We start from the raw sequence: 6658 nt of genomic DNA on the forward strand, positions 1-6658 counted from the left end.
AGCTGCCCCGACAGTCTGGAGAAGAAGGCGGCCTGGTCTACATTAGGGGCATACACACTACATAAGGCCATGTCCCTCCCATCTAGTCGCCCCTGCACTGCCACAAACCTGCCCTCCGGGTCTACCAGTGTCGCCAGCGGCTGGAAAGGGACTCCCGCCCTAACCCATATTAGGGCCCCTCGGGCAAACTTTGAGAAGGTAGTATAGAATAATTGGCCTCGCCAGCGCCGCTGCAACGCCTTCCCCTCCTCGCGATCTAAATGGGTTTCTTGGAGGAAGGCCACCTGGATCCCTCTCCGCACCAGGTAGGCATGGACTTTATATCTCCTCCCCATAGAGGTGAGCCCCCTCACATTCCAGGTCAGGACTCGCAGTTCAGGTGGGGTCCCCATCCCATCGCCTTACCAACCACTCTTCTCCAACCCTCCGAGGCACACTGACATTCCCCTGAAACCCCACAACTCCCCAACTCCCCACACGCCCTCCCCTCCCCAGAACAGGTGCTAAACTGCAGTTACCCATCCAAATACCACCCCAAACAATATCTAACACTCTGGTAGCCACCAGCGTCTCACAATGTCCGTGACGGTGTGGTGGTGGCTCTGCGCAAGACGGGCCGGTCGACTGTCCCCTGCTGTGCATCCGCGCCCAGTCTCTGCAATTCCCCCCCCCGGTGTTCCTCGCCCCCTCAAATCTCCCGCTCTCCAGCTCCCCACTCCAGGGCCCCCCAGCAACGATCCCCGGTCCGCAAGGCATCAGCAGTTACCGATCATACTCCCAACCCCGCAACGCCCGGTCTGGGCCCTCCACCCCACATACATACGGCTCCCGCTCTGCGCCTCTTACTGCACCCGGGGAAGTCCCAGTTCCTTCAAGCGTCCAGCAGTTCATCTGCCGTCCCAGGGGTCACGTCCGGTAGCTGCTCCGCATCCTCTCCGGGGCCATCCGACAGGGAGGCCTCCGAGCCCCTCTTGGAGCCCGAGTCATCACTGGGCTGGGAGGCCGCGGCCCCCGATATCACAGAGACCGCCTGCAACGCAGCCCGCCGCTCCAGCGCCGTCTGAGACGCTCCTGGTGATCGGACCCCTGTTGTCCGTGTCCTGTTGCGCCTGCTGCGGCGGGCCCTCGCTCGGGTCCCCGACGGTCCCTCCTCGTCCTCATGCGCCGCTGCTCCCGTTCGGGCCGATTCGAACCAGCTCCAGGCCGCCGCGGGGTCCGTAAAGAAGGACGTCTTTCCGTCCAGCACCACTCTGAGGCGAGCCGGGAACAGTAAGGAGTACTGCAGGCCCTCGTCCCGTAGCGCCTTTTTCACCGCCTGAAAGGAGGAGCGCCTGCGCTGGACCTCCATGGGATAATCCGGATAGATTGACACCGGGACATTCTCCACTTGATAGGGGCCCATGGATCTCGCCTTCTGGAGAATGATATCGCGGTCCCTGTAGTGTAGCAGCCGAGCCACCACCGGCCTGGGAGGTCGGCCCGGATCCGGGGGCCGGGACCCTGTGCGCCCTCTCCAGGGTGTAAAACTGCGTCAGTCCTCCCGGCGCCACCACCTCCTTCAGCCAGGTCTCCAGATAAGCCAGCATGTCCCCTCCTTCAATCTTTTCAGGCAGGCCCACCACACGGATGTTGTTGCGGCGATTGCGTCCCTCCGCATCCTCTGCCCTCTTCTCTAGGACCGCTACCCTCCTGAGAAGGTCCGCCGACTGGGCCTCCAATGCCTTCTGCGCCGGAGCTGCCAAATCCAACGCGTCCTCCGTTTGCTTGACCCTATCCACCAGCTTCCTGTGGTCCGTGCGCAGCAGTCCCAGATCAGTGGACACCTGCGCAATGTCCGTCTGCAGCGCCGTCCGGGTATCTGCTATGGCCTGCAGGATTTGTTCCATCTGACGCTGCTGGAGCCCCGCCGCAGGGTCTACGCGAGTCCCGCCATCCCGGCCACCAGCCGAGTCGCCCGCGGTGTCCGCCGGATTCGCTCCCGGCTTGGGCCGTGGTTTGCCCATGTTCCCAGGTCAGAGAGCCCACCAGGGGGCCGCGAGGCTGTCACCCACCAGAGCCAGGCCTCAGCCCAGTGGTCGCGGCAGGTCTCCTCTCCGACCACGAGGCTCCACACCCTCCTGCTCCGACTCCGAACCGCCGGTGTCCTGCTTCCTGAGGGGCCCCAGCGAGGGGGACCCGCTCCACTCCTCCAAGTCTGTCGTCCCTGCAGCGCGGCGTAACAGCCGCAGGCTCCCCCGTCGGCCACAGACTTAGCTCCTCACTGCGCCCCCGAGGTAAAGTCCGCCCATCCGTTCGGCCCGGTCGGCAGTCCAAGGCCCGGCCGACCACCTCCACAATGGCCTGCGTGGCGCCGTTCCTCCCGCTCCTGGCCAGCTATCAGCACCTCCGGGGGTTCCGCAGCCCCGCCGTCACCAGGGTCGCCGCCCCACCGCAGGCCGCCCTCTGCTCCTCGGGGCACCCCACCTCCGTCAGGCCGCTCTCAGCACCTCGGAAAACACCTCCTCCTCCAGGTAGCCGCCGCGTCCGTTTCCAGCGGTGCAAGGGCTAGCAGCAGCTGGGCTCTCCCCTCGGGTAGGTTCCGACCCGGTCTGGCCTCCGCTTCGCTGGGGTCGCCACTTCCGGTGTCCGCGGCCAGTCGCACTGCACTTCCGGGCGGGTCCCACGAAACTGTGGGCCCCGGCTGCTCCGCTGCTCTCAGGCCACCCAAGATGGCCGGCGGCTGCTCGCGGCCGCCGCTACTCTCAGCGCGGCGCCAGCCCTCGGCGCCGCGCTCCGCTCCGCCGCACCGTGATCAGGGACCGGAGCACTCAAGGCTGCCCTCCAGGCGTCTGGAACACCGGGGCTGCAGGTTAAACAGGATTTTTGGCTGGGCTGGATGCGGAGCTCTCTGCTCACGCGTCCATGCCCGTCGGCAGCCAAGCCACGCCCCCCGAGTTCATATTCTTCACATCGTCTTCCACTCCGTCAATACGCCCACACCTCCTTCGTGACCGCTATCTGTACGCCGCCACTCCACGGTCGACACACCGCGCCACCCGGATTCCTGGTTATTGTCCCAAGCATCCGCCCACTTGGCTGCACATTGTGTTCATAGCGGCATGTCTTTCTAAACCACCAGCACTTTAAATATGTACTTGATATGCCTGAGTTTGAGTCCATTTTCTATTGAATCAAATTTCCATGTTATTCAGACACTGATTCATAGCACTTGCATGAATGAAAGAAGCCTTCCTTTCAGGTCCTTAGACTCTCACCACAGCCACTTTTGACACTTTTGCATGATTCTGCTCAAGTATTGACTCACTCAAACCACGCAGCTGGTATAAGATCCGCTCTACTTGCAACTGACTTTGACATGTTTTCACCATCCTAATTGTTGGTCTTTATTGTTTTTTTCCCCCCTTTCTTCCTCTTGTCATGATTGTACTCCACAGGCATTAAAACAGGCAACTGCTTATTGTTTAGTCCTGAAGATGATCCCACTGTATTAGGAGCTAGGGATCGAAACGTCGACTTTCTAAACAGTACCGCAATATACCCATTGTGTAAACTTCATTGTGGTCACTGTGGTTTTGAGCTTTTCGAAAATTGTATTATACTTCAAGCCACCATTTGCTCCAAAGTTTCTGCCTGATATAATATGTTTTCTATGTATTTCTTTACCTTCCCTCTTTCAAAACTCGACACAGGATTGTGTCCTTTCCTCATTCTTCTTCCTTGTTTTCAATTTGTTTAATTCTTGTGACATTCATTCCAAATAAACGCTCCTTTGTCCGGCTGGACATTGGAAAACTATCCATAGTTCTCATTGCAGCCTATGTCGAAATACTATTTTTATCTACCTTAAGCTAAGGACCTTTGTTCTTTGTAATAAATCGCTACCAATTAAAGCACCAATACAGAAACACAATCACCGCTATGCAAAGTATAAACCAGTCAGATAAGCGAAGAGTGGCCACTTAATTGACGAGCAGTGAAGAAAGAGGAAGCGGAAGGGACGTCATGGCAATATATGTGGTGGACTGTCATGGAAGTGGACTGTTGTTACCATAGAGACTACCCCTCTGGTTCATGGGATATGTAGTCTTTAATGTTTATTGTGTTTATTTTAATGTTTCTTTAAACCTGCTGTGCATAATAAAGTGGAGGAAGATATGCATAATCCTCGCCTCCGTCCTGCCATAGAATTTCTCTTAAACACCAGAAGGAGGTGTGCTATAAAGATAAGTCTTGCAGTTTAAAGAAACATAGCAAAATCATGAGCTTTTCACATATCAATATGCACTGTATGGAACTTTTGTTGTTCATTTTGTAACATTACTATTGGTCTCCAAAGGTTTGAGGGCTTCATTTCACCATCAGTGGGCTGTTTCCTACTATAAGCCTAAGAAGAGCAAAAGGATATTTCCACAGCAAACATTCATGTTTGGAATCATTGTTAATTATTTTGCAAAGTTGCTTTCTTGTTCTCAGTTTTTCTGATTCTTCTTGCTCTTGGTGCCAAGAAAGCACTGCACGTCTTAATCTTAACTTTAAACAGGTCTGTGATATGGTACTTCATTGTAATTAAAACGTTTGGTGGCAACTTTCATATCAAATATTGTTTTCAAACAGAAATGTATGCAAGAATTGTAAATTGTTGAAAATGTCCTGGAAGCTTGTTTCTGATAAAAACTTGGAAAGTAAACGTATAAAGTTATTCCATGAAAATATTGCATCTCTAAACAATGAGGGTTACCGTGAGTCTAACTCTGGGGAAAAATTGGATTGGAACTTGGACAGAACAAGCTATGCACAAGATTATGGCTTTATCATGTTTGGAGAGAAGACAGAAGGGCAATTAAGACAAAAACACTATTGTATCAAAATAGTAAAAAAACAGACTTGCTTGTCAAGGATCAACCCTTATTTTCTTCAAGAAGAAGATGAAAATCTCTATTGTGTATGCAGGCAAAGAAATGATCCCCGACAACCATATGCCCAGCGTGATACATGTTAAGAATGGTTTCATCCAACGTGTATTGGCTATAAAAGCATTATGGATATAGCATCTATTTCACCATGGTTTTGCCCTAAATGTAAAGCAAAAAAGAACAGTGCCCAGAAATTAATATTCACAGACTTTGTTTCATTTGCATCTCCTAAAAGATTATTCACAGCACAACTTAAGTCTTGTACGAATTCAAAAGAATTAAGTCAAATCTTGCCTATTGAAATTGGGAATGATAAAGATGTCTCTCAGCCAACTGGGCTAAAGCTTGTTATGGCTTCTAAATATCAAAACAACAGTAAATAAAAAAACAGAGGACTCTTCTGAAAAAGCAATAGATGCTAAAAAAAGCAAATATTTTAGCGCTACAACGTTATAAAAAATGATGCTAACAGATACATCTATGGCTAGTATGAAACAGGAATACAATCTACCATCAAGATTTAAAATAAAACTGACTAAAGAAGAATGGAAACAGATAAAACCAGAGAGAAGGAAGGGGTATCGTCTGTTATTGAATGGCTGGTCAGACTTAATTTGTAGAAAGCTTAATGAAATTAATACATTCTGTGTGATTTCTTTCAAATACAATAGAGTCAAATCCAAAGGGTCGCGAAAAAAAGTATCTGTGTACTAGCGTGGCAAAGGACATTGTAAATTTAGTCGCTGCACCAAATATGATGTCACAACTGTCAAAAAACCCACAAAGCATAGCAATGTCATTATTCAAGTGGAGATGACTGGTGCAATCAACCATACCATTCAACATTTTCACAAGAGGCATTCTTGTTGTCTAGAAAGAGAGAAACTGAAATCCTGTTTAGGAGAGACACAACCTTATCATCTGTATATAAAATCCATAGCTAATGCAGATTCAGAACAACTTTTAGCTGGTAACCTGAATACCGTCAAAACAACTACAGTCTTACAGAAAATGTCCAGTGAAAAGAATCTTAGTAACTGTAGGAGAGTGGAATCTGACTAATGGTTGCCCCCAACTTTTTGCCTGGTATTTAAGTGGTTTTTGACTAGTCTGGCTGGGATCCTGCTATCCAGGACCCCAGCCTATCTGCTTCCTCTGGTAAACTATGTGAGTACCCTAGGTACCAACCAATTGGATGCTGGGCATGCCCTACCAGTCCCTTGTAGACGGTGCCCTAGGTACCCAGGGCATGGGTCCCCCAGTAGGCCTACCAGGGCTGCAGCACTTATTGTGCCACCCTGGGACAGCCACCCAAAACTGACACCACCAGGCCACTACTGTAGCCTGGGTAAGGTGGTGCTAGCACCCCTTACAGGGATGTGGGTACCCTATGTCCCATACCATACAACACATATACTCTCATAGGTCACCCCTATGGCAGGCCCTGGTAAATCCTACAGGGCTGGGTGCTGAGGTATGTGTGAGGGGGGACCCCTACGTGAGTAGGACCTCTCTGCAACCTTCGTAAAATCGTTACTGGGTTGTTTGTAGTGTAGCCATACCATATACTCTTAACCGCATTATAAGTTATTGCGTCATCGCTGTAACTTAGGAATGGCTACACAGAACCATATCGTGTTTGGTGTCAAACATGAAGGAATCATACCCCCAGTCCAGCCATGGGCATGGGGGCACGATTCCCCCTTGCTAGGAGGGTGATATGGGAAAAGCGGTAGAATTTGGAC

This window comes from Triturus cristatus, chromosome 8 (assembly GCF_964204655.1).
Source record: "Triturus cristatus chromosome 8, aTriCri1.1, whole genome shotgun sequence".
Lineage (NCBI taxonomy): Eukaryota > Metazoa > Chordata > Amphibia > Caudata > Salamandridae > Triturus > Triturus cristatus.